Genomic DNA, 13742 nt, shown 5'->3' on the forward strand with positions numbered 1-13742 from the left:
TCTATCTCCTAAATGCTAAGATTATAAGTGTATACCATCATGTCTGGCTTAAAAGGTTGGTTTTATATGCCAAAACAAATAGATAAAAAGGCCAAAGAAAGAAAACAAAACAAAAGGTAGACCACATTACAGTCAACTTAGTCACTTTCCTTGTGAAGTATCAGGTTTAGAACACAAAAATAACTAACTGGTTAATACCAGATTTTTGAAGGTTATCTTTTTTATATTAAGAAAGAGGGAACTTTATTATCATACCAAATGAAACTAACCTGTATGGGGAAGGTTTCACTGTCATTGCTATAATCCTCATATCCCAGGAAGTCAAAAATCAACTGAGAGTTTCAGCTTGGTGATACACAACTTTTACATGAATGACTCCATCTTTATTTATTCAGGGTATATTAGGGGCTAGCATAGGAACCTTACTACAGTGAATTCCTGTAGTTTTTATTTACCAAATAATTGGTGTATGTAGCGGCCAGAGTTCAACCTCAGGTGTCATTCCTAAGGAATCACCCACTTTGCTTTATGAGACAGCGTAGGCTAGGCTGTGTACTCAGTGAGTCCCAAGGATAAGCCCATCTCCACCTCCCTAGTGCTGGGATAACAAGTGCATGAAACTTGTTTTTTTGTGGGTTCTGGAAATCAAACTCACGTTCTCCTAATTGAGTGGTAAACACTTCACCAACTAAGCCATCTCCCTTCCTGGGTCCCTGTAGTGATATTTTGTTTGTAATCTAACAAGTAAGATTGCCTAAGAGTGCAGAGCTAAGCCACCGGTTAGCAATAGAGGCCAGGCAGTGGTGGCACACACCTTTAATCCCAGCATCCGGGAGACAGAGACAGAGGGATCTCTTTGAGTTCAAGGCCATGAATCTGTCTAAAACAGAAACAGAGCCCATGCAAAGGTGATCCCAGCATTTGGGATCACACGTCTTTAATCCCAGCACAAGAGAGGTAGAGACGCGAGTGATATGGCTGGGTAGAGAGAGAATATAAAGTGGGAGGAGACGGGAGCTCAGATGCAGTCTGGGGATGCAGTATGAGATGTAGTCTGAGGTTTCATAGAGACAGCATTCAGTCTGAAGATTCATAGAGACAGAATCTCGCCCTTTCAGTCCAAGCATTGGTAGAGGTCAGAACTCTCCAGTGGCTGGCTGTTTTACTTCTCTGATCCTTCAGCTTTCACCCCTAATACCTGACTCCAAGTTTTTATTATTAAGACCAATTAGAATTTGTGTTACAGGTCCCCTTTACCATATATTATTTTGCTAGCAAAACTTTTTAAAGTGTGATCACATGGGCATCATATTTTCAAACTTCTATAGTCTCTCTCTCTCTCTCTCTCTCTCTCTCTCTCTCTCAGCAATCCAACTTATTTGAATAATGGCATTTCCCATTTCAATTAACAGGGAGCTTAAACTAGATTGCCACATTTGGAGCTGCTAATCTTTTAGCCAAAACAAGACAATTCACTTCAATGAGACTATAAAGGAGCCTTTACATACATCTTTCAGTTTCATTTGAAGGCACATTGAAAGACAAAGGTCTAGCTAGTAACTACAAAAGAGTAACAAACTTACTAATGACAAAATTGTATATATTTATTATATACAACATGCTTTGAAACACATGTACACTGAATGCAATTTATACATAGTCTTTTGACTAACAAAGTATAAATTCCTGTGAAAGGAATCTATACACAACAAATAAACAATCAAAATGCAAACTCAAATGTACAAACTATGTTCACACAGCAAAGAACAGTGAGTTCTTTTCTCAAAAGTTAAAGCTTATCAGGCAGTTTTCCACAGACAAAAGAATAGCTCTAGCATCTTGGATAACATTTCTTTTTTCAATAAAAGATGCTAGTGTCCAACTCTGTTGTAAGCATCCATTGAAGTAGATATAATAGCCACTCTGTTTGCCTACACTGCACTGATATAGCAATATCTGTATTCTACACCCCTAATATCTAAGGTACTTGGTAGTAAGGAATCTCAATGTCCATTAGATTAGTTCTTGTCCATTAGATTATACATGTTGAATAGTTACATGACCATTTTGTACACCAAAGTCCTTCTATAAGCACAGCACTTTCACAAGAACTAAAATGCTTCTAGGATCTTACTATCCTGAAAATTTTTAGATGCTTAGACAATAATAATATTATTATTAGCTCAATAATAAAAGAATTATTTATACTACACCAGAGAGTTAGTATCAATTTTATGGCACTAAAATTATATGCTTATAAAAATTGCAAAATTTTCAATATTATCCATTTTCTTTTGCTCCTGTTTGTAAGTTTAAGGCCTATACTGGTAATTGTTATAAAACCTACAGAAAAGGGCTGTATTCCTGGCTATACAGTACGATAAAAAAAAAATAGGATAGTGAGTGGAAAGAAATCTCCAAAATATAAAATGCAAACAAGTCCTAATAATGGGTTTAGTCACCGAGTGAGTGGGGAAGTGGGGATCAATTTTACCACTTGGAAAAACATACTCAATTCCATTTCAGGGAGAAAATTCTTTGAAGAAACTTGCCCATTAAGTCAGTCACATGTAATTTTGTTTTAGATAAACTACTTTATAGACAAATGACTGGGCTGTATTTATTCCTTACCTTAATAAAAATGTTTTCAAATTAAGAATTTTTTATTTTAGTATTTTTATCTTAAGAGAAATAAAAGCATTTGATACACAAGGTATACTAAAAAAGGTATACTAATACTTTGTGTTACCAAAGATGAAGCTTTCAAACCTTGCCAAGTCTACAAAAAAACTAAAATATTCTCTTTTGCTTAAAAAGTCATGAAGATTGTATACTGTCCACAACATATTTCATGATTAATATTTTTAAAATACTGAGCTTAAATTGATGTTTTTTTTTAAAATGTACACTTTAACCCTAAACATTACATGCAGACTACATGACCCCAAACTGAGTCAAATTAATAATCATATATCTTGTACAGTCTAACTAAAGTATACTGGATTCTATTCACAAAGTTAAATTTTCAAAACATGGTGACAAAATTGTATTCTGCAAATACATTCATAACTGCAAACAGCTATGACTCATTATGATTATCACATCGAAAGACTTCTATGTAACCTTAAAGCAGGAAACTGCTCTCACTCCCTGCCTCAGAGGTATACTACGCTTTTCTTACATTACTTTCTTCAGAAGGCTTCTGAATCTGTGGTTAAGGTTAAACCTAAAACCATGGAAGTTTTGTTGGGAAATGGGTTTGAGAAACTGCAAACCGTATCCTATCAGATTAGTGAAAGTACATTAGCATTACAAAGGCTACGAGATGTCCAGAAATAAAGATACTAAGTGAACTTCAAACCAGGCCCTTCACAGGGAAACAATGCTCACTAAAAGCTTGTGATCACCAGATCAGCCATCTAAATAATACTTCTCTTTTTAAAAATGGGACAAGTCTCTGCATACAAATCACTTAAGAAAGAAAACACAATTGTCCTTTGATCCATAAGGCTACATATGAATAAATGCTAAACGAACATTATCAAAATATATGATGGACTTATATCTGTATTCGAGAACTAAGTCTGGTTACTGCAACTAGCAATGTTACCACATTTGATTCTCAGAAGTTATTAGAACAGTAATTTTCAAGAAATACTATTGCTAGTTAAATCATGCCGTCTTTACCTACTCATGGGTTTTGATGATCAAGCTTGTTTTTTAATCGAAAAGAAAATCACCAATAGTTTAGGTTCGTTACCAATTTAGTTGTAGGTATTTTTAAACTCCTACAATTTCATCGTTGATTTCTAACTAATCAAGACTTCCATTTTTATAATTCAATTAGGAGCTACCCATATTCCTAATAAAAATCTCCCCCAAAATACATTTCTATCCTGGTAATGGCTATTATTCTACTACAAAGTTCACATTTAAAAGCTTCAGAGGCACTGTTATGAGTTCTTTCAGATTAAAGGAACGTGAATCCTCACATGGTCAGGGATTCCTCTGGCCATAGCAAGCAAAAGTGGTAAAGAATTTAGAATCAGGGCCAGCTGTGTAAGTGGTGATAACATCTGCACTCAGATGTCAATGATCCTTTTCTGATCTCTAGTTCTGAGTGAGAAGGAATACGTTCATGGATGTCTTTAAAGGGCTAAATCCTGTAATCTCTTCTCAAAAACCAGTATCTTTTAAGACATATCATGCAACTAAAAGCTATCAGGCTTTGGGTATATACCCAAAGGATGCTCAATTGTACCACAAGGATATGTGCTCAACTATGTTCATAGCAGCATTATTTGTAATAGCCAGAACCTGGAAACAACCTAAAAGCCCCTCGACCAAAGAATGGATAAGGAAAATGTGGTACATTTACACAATAGAGCACTACACAGCGGTAAAAATAATGACATCTTGAAATCTGCAGGCAAATGGATGGAGCTAGAAAACCCAGACCCAAAAAGGCAAATATCGTATGTACTCACTCATAAGTGGTTTTTAGACATAAAGCAAAGAAAACCAGCCTGAAAAATCACAACCCCAGAGAACCTAGACAACAATGAGGACCCTAAGAGAGGCATACATGGATCTAATCTACATGGGAAGTAGAAAAAGACAAGATCTCTGAGTAAACTGGGAGTATGGGGACCATAGGAAAGGGTTGAAGGAGAGGGGAGAGAAAAAGAGAGGAGTAAAGAAAAATGTATAGCTCAATAAAATCAATAATAAAAAAAAGCTATCAGGCAAGGACTGGCCAAGAACTGTGAAAAAGTCACAAGGGTAGTAATGTCTAGTGACTTTCTGAATTTCCAGTATGTTTTCAGCTGTCGAACTGAATTCAGGTACCTGGCAGCCTACTTTAAATAAGCCTTGTAACCGTTACAATACTAAGAATACAGCAGAAAAAATTGAGAATACAAAAACTCAGAGATTTTGTGGTCAAATTATCAGTCATAGAGCTAAAACATACTGTTCTGTATATACTGAGACCCATAATGAAAAGACAGTCAAAATTTTTAGAACTGTGTGTGTATGAATGTGGGTGCACGCATGTTGTGGCCCATGTGTTGCGGTCAGGGGATAACTTTCTAGAGTCACTTCTCACAAAACTACTGTTCCTGAAAGACCTGGCTGTGTCTGCCGCTGACTGCATTAGAAGTACTGATATTACAGATGTGCATCATCCCATGAGTTCCAGGGATCAAACTCTGGTCACATCTTGCACAACAAACATTTTTACTAAGCCATCTTCCTGGCTCTAGTCAAAAATTTAAAAAGCACAAAAGATTTAACAAGAATCAGAGTAATCAATTGCTACACTACAGGGCCTATAACAACCGTGCTTGGGCAAGTTAATTAACATCTCTGGTATCTTGTTCAATTCACTGAAAATCCAGATTGCTTATCATCATCTAGCTCACAAAGTCTATTTCTAACTACTATTCATTAGAACACTCGGTTTCCTAGTGTTATATTTGCTACTTAGGGAATTATTAACTTTAAAAGGTCACCAAGGTTATCACTTTAAAGTCATTCACCTACTATTTACCATCTTCAGTCTATCAAATGTCCCACTATCAGCTAATTTACCTGCTTCCTCTCTGAGAATTGTGCTTATGCTAATAACCAAATACTATTATGACCTATATTTTAAATGCAATCCATAGGTTTCTAAAAATTGCATGTTTCTAAGAAACCTATTAAAAACCACTCTCCAAACTAAGGGGATGATGAGTGATTATGGGCCTCAGGGTTTCACTGACAATCAATCCATCGGCCGCAAAGCCTGTATTACTTGTAGGGCTATGTCAACCCACATGTGAGTTTCAAAATAACAAGTTTTTCTTTTTCTCCGCAGACCTTATTGTTTAAGGGCAAGGTAATATAAAGAACTTTCTGGTGCTGCAAGAAAAATAAAAGGTATTTATGCATTCTACAATGGCCACCTTCTGTTCATTCAAGCAGATGCAGCCCTACATGATGTACATAAAACACTAAAGCACAGTCTACATAAAACCAATCTCAAAAAAATCCAACTAAACAAAAACCTGGCTATGAGCGGGGTGGTGGTGGCACATGCCTTTAATCCAAGCACTCAGTAGGTAGCAGCAGGTGGGTCTCTGAAAGTTTGAGGCCAGTCTGGTCTATAGAGCGAGTTCCAGGACAGCCAGGGCTACACAGAGAAACCTGCCTTGAAAACAAACAAACAAAAAGCCCACCTGGCTATAGTTTAATTTCTCCCCCAAGAATTCAGTGGGTCTACTTTTTAAGCAAGTATTTTAATGATAAACTTCATAATTTTGTAATCCCTATTAAATCACTTACTTATAAAGGTAAACACGACATAAAATAGAACAGAGTTGAGTTTTCACAGTATCTTTCTGCCTACACATTAAAGAATGAATTATTAGCTAGAACTACAGTTCAGGGGTAAAACACTTACCAAGTATGAACAAAGCCCTGGATTCAATCTCTAACACTGCACAAAGGGGCAGTAGATATTAAGCCAGGATCCACAGACCTCAAAGGGTTTTGTTACTAAGGTCCGAGAGCCATGCTGGGGACCACTGAGCTACAGCTACAGCCTAGCCTCTAAAAGTTTTAAGAAAGCACTAAAGTTATACAAAAAGCTAAATGCAGGTTTTCTTCTAAGGAGACAAATCTTTATGAAGATGTTCAAATTCATAAAAGTTAAGAACTTCTGCATTCTAGAAAATAAAAAGTTATTTTTAGAATACTTCACAAGATGACATGATATAAATTTCCCCAGTTCAAAGATATCTCATGATTCTCTAAGTGCACATTTCTAAGAATTCCATGAACTACAATAAACTATATACTTCAAAATCTTGTTTCTCAAATAGTTAACACGTGTATGCACACAAAAGAGACATTATTTAAAGCCTCCAAGTGATTTGTATCTAAAAGAAATGGCACATACCCACACTTTAGCCAAAGTACATCGATTATTACATGTTGGCATACAATATTTATAAGATACCAGCACTTTTTAATGGGAATGTGCCAAATAATCCACTAGGGACAAATATACATTCATAAAACATTGTGCCTTAATTTCTAGTACAACAAATGGCTTTTTCCAAGAACTGATGCAAGATCCTCACTATGCGCATAATGCCTTATATGGGTCTAAAAGATAAAGAGATACTGACTAAGATACAACTGAAGCCAAAGTTAGATTTTTCTATCTATATGCATAAATTTGTGCAAGTTCCTTCACCATACCACCTACTAGTTCTTCTCTTTCCACATATCTAAATTCTACTTCATTTCAAAAGAATTCAACTCACTACCTGTTTCCAGTGCACATATTCAGTCTCCCTCCTAACAGTCTACCTGCCCCACAGCACCTTACTGTATCTGATTTCTATTGCACAATATCACAGAAAACAGAAGTTTCAAAAAATACTTCAGATGAAAAACATTTCTATTCCACTTTGATTAACATTAGGCTGTGTGGCAGTTTAGTTCTTTAATTTGCTTTGAAGTTGTGGGAAAGTAGATGGAGGTACAAGCTAGGAAGCAGTATGGCCCAGAAGTATATAACTTTTAAAGCTGGTGGATAAGTAACCGAAGGCTTCTTAAACACAGGCCCATGAGTTTTCTCCTTTGTATATTTGTTAAGAACAGAGCAGATCTAGTTTGGATAAACACTTAATGTTTAGGCAAAAGTAACTTCCAACGAAACTTCAGCCTTATTTTTCAAGACAGGGTCACACTATATAGCTCTGGCTGTCCTGGAACTCACGATGTAGAACTCAAATCACAGAGATCTGCCTAGGTGCCTTTGCCTCCCAAGTTCTGGGATCCAGCTAACTTCAACATTTTTACTCTTGTTATTTGTGGTCTGGGAACTAAACTCTGGACATTGCAGGCAATGCTAAGTACGTTTTCTGCCACTAAGCTACAATGCTAGTAGGTTCTCAACAGCTTTAACATACACACATACATATTACTAATATGTTTTTATTAGCTCAGATAAGAGACAACATCCATCCATTACTTTATGAACAATTTAATGAGTATATGCTCTGTAAGAGAGCCTATCTCAGTAAATATAAGATAGCAAAAAGAATATAATTAAGAACACAACCATATCCTTAGGAATCCATGACAAAAATGACAGAAGTGAAGAAAGGGAGATTAAAAAGGGAAAACGAGATAAAAAGCAACTGTAGTTTCTAAGGTTCTACTCCCTGTCACCAGAAACAGATGAGGAAACTAAAGTCAGAGACGGGAAGTGACTTGTCTACAGTTAAACATGAAATCGCTAACAACGACAAAATTAAAACTCAAACCTGCTCATTTCAATTTTCTGCATTATGACACATTTCTGTATCATATAACTAAAGAAAATAAGCAATAATTTAAAGGTAAGTAAATAAATAAGGAAAGGCTAGGAAGAAAATGCAAATTCTAAAACCATTACACATTAAAAACTACATGCATCTAATGCATCTACCATACTTCCTCAATTCTCAGGGATATTTGGCTTTAAGATACAGTATCCACTCCTAACATTTTAAAGATATACTATCAAATATATTGTCTTTTCAAAAATACTGAAATGTTGAAACATGCATCTCTAAAATAGGAAAATATAATCTAACAGATCCTGTAAGAAACAAACTCATTACTATATATTTAGAGGTAGGGTCACAGCGCACAAACATCTGCAGCAGGAGTTTAGTATGGTGGCATATATGTTTAGTCTCAGCACTCAGGAGGCAAAAGTAGACTATCACTGTGCATCAAGACTAGTCTGGTCTATCTAGAGAATTCCAAGACAACCAGGACTTGGAATTAGATCCTCAGGACTTGGAATTAGATCCTATCTTAAAGAAAGTGGAGGAGAGGACTGAGACCCATCTTCTAAAGTATCAAGCAGCTATTAAATACTGGAGACTATATGACACTTTTTTCAATTAGCGATATTAATATATAAATAAGTCCTTATCTGTCTGAATTTCAGAAACAAAACCCAGGTTTGGGAAATTTTTTGCTTGTTTGTTTTTCTCAGATAAGATCATGCTATGCAATCCAGGCTGGCCTCAAACTCAAGAATCCTCCTGCCTCTGCCCCCCAAGTGCTGCAATTACAGACACATGACACTATGCCCCACCAAAGTAAGGACTATGTCCTAATTCTGTCACTTAGCTCTCTAACTTAAGTTCTCTGAGCCTCAGTCTCCTCATTTATAAAATGCAGCACATACATAAAAAATAAAGTAGTTGTGATCATTTAATTAGGGAACATAATACAGTGTCTAGGTGAAAGAGAAATCGCATTACACTTATTCCACAATTTCTACAGTCCGAATGGAAGTTATTGCTCCCTCTTCATTTATGAGATTGGACTCAATCTGCACTGACCCTTGGGGAAACCCTCCTACTTTGTTTGGGAATAATTACTTGATAAACAGAGCTATTTTCTTAATATGTTTTCTTTGAATTGGGAATACAAGAGTGATGTGTGTGTGTGTATGTGGTGTGGTGTGCATGTGAGAGTTATACATGTGTGTGCTTCTGCATGTGGAAGCCAGAGGTTGACATTAGATATTTTCCTTGATTGCTTCTCACTTTATTTTTGAGACAAGTCTCTGATTTGACTAGATTAGTAAACCAGCAAGTCCCAGGAATCCTGTCTCTCCTCCTTAGTGCTAAGATTACAGGCATATTATGTCAGTTCTTCTGTGGGTGCTGGAAATCCAAACTAAGATCTTCATGCTTGCACAGAAAACACTTTACTGAGTGAGCCATCTCCCAAGTACCAATAGTGAATCTTTAACTGTTTAAGTAGATGAGTGAAACATAAATGTAGCATTTTTATACTGTTTACTGAAGTGAAACTTGTAAGTCTGTATCAAACCCACCAAAGAGAGGAACAAGGGAACCATGTGTGGGAAGGAAGGATGTAAGAAACAGTTAACATGACCCTTCTATGAGTGGTTCATTGTTTTGTTTTTAGAAAGAGCTTAGGTGAGGAGTTTATTGAGAGAAGGGGAAAGGGTTAGAAGAAAGGAGGGGCATGGCAGAGACCTGCTTTCCTCTTCCAGAAGAACAGCAGAAGAAGTTCTTTTCTTAAACTCTAAGAAAATAAATGTTCAGGAAAGTCAGGACCCTATCTCTACCACTTAAGGTGCTTTAATAACCTAGTCCTATGGCTTCAGTAAATGCCATCTTTTAGGACATACTATTTCAATTCACAACAAATCAGTCATTTTCTGTAGCACGAATAGTAAAACACAGAGACAGATATTGGGGTTCGACCTGAAGATCAGAAAAGCAAAGTAGCCAAGCCACTAAAGAGTTCTTACCTCTATGAAATTTTCAGACTGAAAAAGAGCGAGTTCTGTCTCATCCTGCCTTATATTCCTCTCTAGTGCTGGAATTAAAGGCATGCACCACCACTGTCCAGCATCTATGGCTAACTAGTATGGCTGTTGGGATTAAAGGTGTGTGCCACCACTGCCTGGCCTATATGGCTGACTAGTGTGGCTGCTTTGCCCTGACCTTCAGGCAAGCTTTATTTATTAAAACACAAATAATATACCACTATAATTTCCAACATGAGAACAGGTCTTCCAAAATAGCTCACATGGAACAGATATCAAATAAGATCATCTCTGCTTTCACTCCAAGCTTAGACCTACATATTCCCTATTGCCGTTTCTATTAAATGGTTGTTATCCCTTAATGATAAATATAACAATACTCATTTTTATTTGGAAAAAGTACAAGCATTTTTAAGACACTCAGTTCTTTTAAGTCAAAGAATAAAGCATTATAAGGGGTTCTGCTATGATTTTCCCCCTGAAAGTGATGATAGCTGTAACCACACTAAATATTTAAATTAAGTACCCACCACTAAGCATGACTGTTGGCCCAAATCACAATTCAATTCAGCAATCTTGAGATCACATTCACATTTCTTTTTTCCTTATTTTCCTTGGTGGTTTCTTTTTAGTCATTGTTCTTCTGAGTCTTCTTTCTAAAAAGTCAACTCTAAGCGTCTCTAAACAGCATAGTCCTCAGTATCTACAAAATCTCTCCGAGCAATCTTTTTCCTTCTTTATTGACTTCTTTTATAACAAGTTTCTTCTATAAGAGGTTCAGATCTGACCTTTGGCTTTTCTGGTAAGTTAAGAATCTCCAGCATTTACCAGTGCCTGGCATCAAGCAAATGCTCAACTAATGTTTACTAACTGATTCTGTCAATCCTGACTTGCTATGTAACAGCTGGTGTGACTTGTGATAGGCAAGATAAATCTGTCTGAACCTCTCCCTCATCTACAATCCAAAGATGACACTTGGAAAGCTCAAAACAGTTTCTGGCACCAAGGAGCAACTAATAAATTTTGCTATTTCTAGCTATCAAAAATATTTTGGGGCACTGTACATTACTGTTCATCTTCAGTCCAACTGTTCTGTTTCCTTCCAAACCATCATATGGAATCACTACTTATCAACCAAGCTTTAAGAGGAGGCTTAGCTGATGACCACATACCTAATCCTTCATTTAGGTTTATCTGTAATTTGCCTTAGAAACCATTTTCATTTGTGTGGGTTTTTTTTTTGGTCCACAGTTGCTTACACTTCATCCAAACTACTGGATTGTAATCACCCTTGTGTCTAATAACCCATAAACTAACTCCTTGTGCAAATGATCAAAATTCACCTTTCTCAAGAAACTCGCCCTGCTTAACCTGACCTGAACTGCTTCTCTGCTTACAGGTCACTGCACACTTGGGCACTAGGTTCCAATAAGGATAAAACATGACTACAGTGAGTTGTTACCCACAAACACCTTCCACGTCCTGAAGAATGATCCAGTAGCTAAAATTCTATACTAATCTGGTGAACAAGGAAACATCTATATAACTCCTCTCTTGAATTCTGCTCTTGACATGGTAACTCCTCGAAGGCCTTTTTCCTGTCCTCAAGTAGAAATTATCCCTCCCATTTAAATCCACTGGAAATGTGGTCCCCTCTTCTCTGCCTCCTAATTCTGCCTGCCATGCAATAGCCATAAAAGCTTCAAGGAGGAAGGCGGTTACACTAACTTACATATACTAACGTCTTTCTCAAATGAAAGGAATTTATTGTTTATTTAACTACAAAACTTCTCAAAATTGAAACTACCCAACAAACATAATACAAGTCCCACTACATTAAAGATTGCTCATTCAAGACTGCAAACTATATTTATGCATTAATCCTCATTTTTGTTTCTGTAAGAGACCTTGCACCATTTTATGCGATATTACACATACCTAACAAGATAACTGAATCTTCAAATGTTGCTCTTAACATTTTCCTTTTTCATATAAAGAATTAAACAATGTCCCAATCAAAAACAAATAATACTTAATACCCATTACTTCTGAGATAGGTAAGTTTGTGTGAGCTGTGGCAAAACACTCGGATGGATCCTCAGGGAGACAGGACAAAGATCAGACTCGGTAGCAAAACTGTGTTCCGCCTTTCCTAAGTATTGCGTGGAAGGACAGTCATGTTAAGGCACTCGCTCCCTCAACTCAGTTCTGACTCCACTATTCACAAAAGATCCCCACCCTTGAGCAAGCACACAGAAAGCCACCTTGACTGCACCCTGTGTACTTTCCAAGAAGCCAAATAACACCTTCTATCCAAACATCCTCCATTCATTCCTACCCTAAAATCTCTCACCCCTCGGCCACTTTCCGGTTTCTGTGTGCCTTCTTACACTCCACATGCCCTGTCCCCATTGGTCCAGAGACCTTAACCTTCAAACCCCAAACCAGATCTCCATCTCTCAGCCGATTTCCCCTCAACCCCATCGATGCCTACTTCCCAGGGGCCAATCCCACTCCGGACCAGGGGCCTCTCACAGGACTCCCTCTCCCGAGCATCACTTTCTTCCTCCTCAACCCGGAATCTCTCAATCCCAGGCCGCCACCCTCCTCCGTTAACTCCGCGCCCCACCGTGGCCGCCTCTGCGCGGCCTCCCTCCCACCCCACGCAGGCGGCGCCCCCGCCTCCCCGGGGCTGCAGGCCAGGGCCCTCTCCGCTCCCTCGCCGCGGCCCCGGCCGTCGGCAGGGCGGCGGCCCGGCCACGCCGCGCAGGGACCGTCCCGGCAGAGGCGGCGCCCCCGCCTCCAGGCGCCCGCAGCGGGGCGGGGGCGGGGCGGCTCGCAGGCCCCACCTCAGCGCAGCTCGGCCGGGGACGCCCGCAAAACGGCGGCTGGGCGCGGAGGGGCCGCGGCCGAGCCTGCGACAGAGCCCGTGCTTCTCACCTCGATGCGGAAGCTCGGGCCTCGCTCTCCCCTCAGCGATGGCTACGCCGCCGTCGCGCTCTCCTCACTCGCTTTTCACCGCCCCCGACCGGCCGCCGAAGAGCGGACAGACAGCGGCGCGCCCATTGGCTGCGGCCGCGCTGGCGTCAGCGGGTCCCGACCGCGCCTCGGGGTCTGATTGGCTGGCGCGGCGCCTCTTTTCCACGTCTGCTCCTGATTGGCTCTCGCGCACACCCTTCCCGGGAGAACCGCTCACCTTCCACTCTTCTTCAGCCTCCCACCCCCAAACCAGGTTTCCCCCCCGCCCGGGGCCTGACGGCCAATGGGGGAACGGAGAGAGGCCGGTGGGTGGGCGGCTGGGCGGTGTGGTGGGGGGAAGCGCAGCCAATGGGAGCGCGCCGCACATCCCGGCTCAGCAGCGCCGCCCCCGGCCACCCGCGAGCCG

The 13742-nt window shown here is 39.3% G+C and overlaps 1 protein-coding gene across 4 annotated transcripts in view; it reads right to left on the minus strand.

The window, feature by feature from the left end:
* Positions 1-13429, minus strand: part of Far1 (fatty acyl-CoA reductase 1) — a 54931-nt gene extending 41502 nt beyond the window's left edge. For 2 of the 4 annotated variants that reach the window (XM_075971944.1, XM_075971947.1), the window contains exon 1: positions 13298-13429. The gene's annotated coding sequence lies outside the window, so the exon portion shown is untranslated. Of the gene's footprint in view, positions 1-13206; positions 13276-13297 lie in introns of those variants that run through there. The other 2 variants (XM_075971945.1, XM_075971946.1) reach the window with 2 other exon arrangements.
* Positions 13430-13742: the final 313 nt, after the last annotated feature.

This window comes from Microtus pennsylvanicus, chromosome 5 (genome assembly GCF_037038515.1).
Source record: "Microtus pennsylvanicus isolate mMicPen1 chromosome 5, mMicPen1.hap1, whole genome shotgun sequence".
In the NCBI taxonomy this organism is placed as follows: Eukaryota; Metazoa; Chordata; class Mammalia; order Rodentia; family Cricetidae; genus Microtus; species Microtus pennsylvanicus.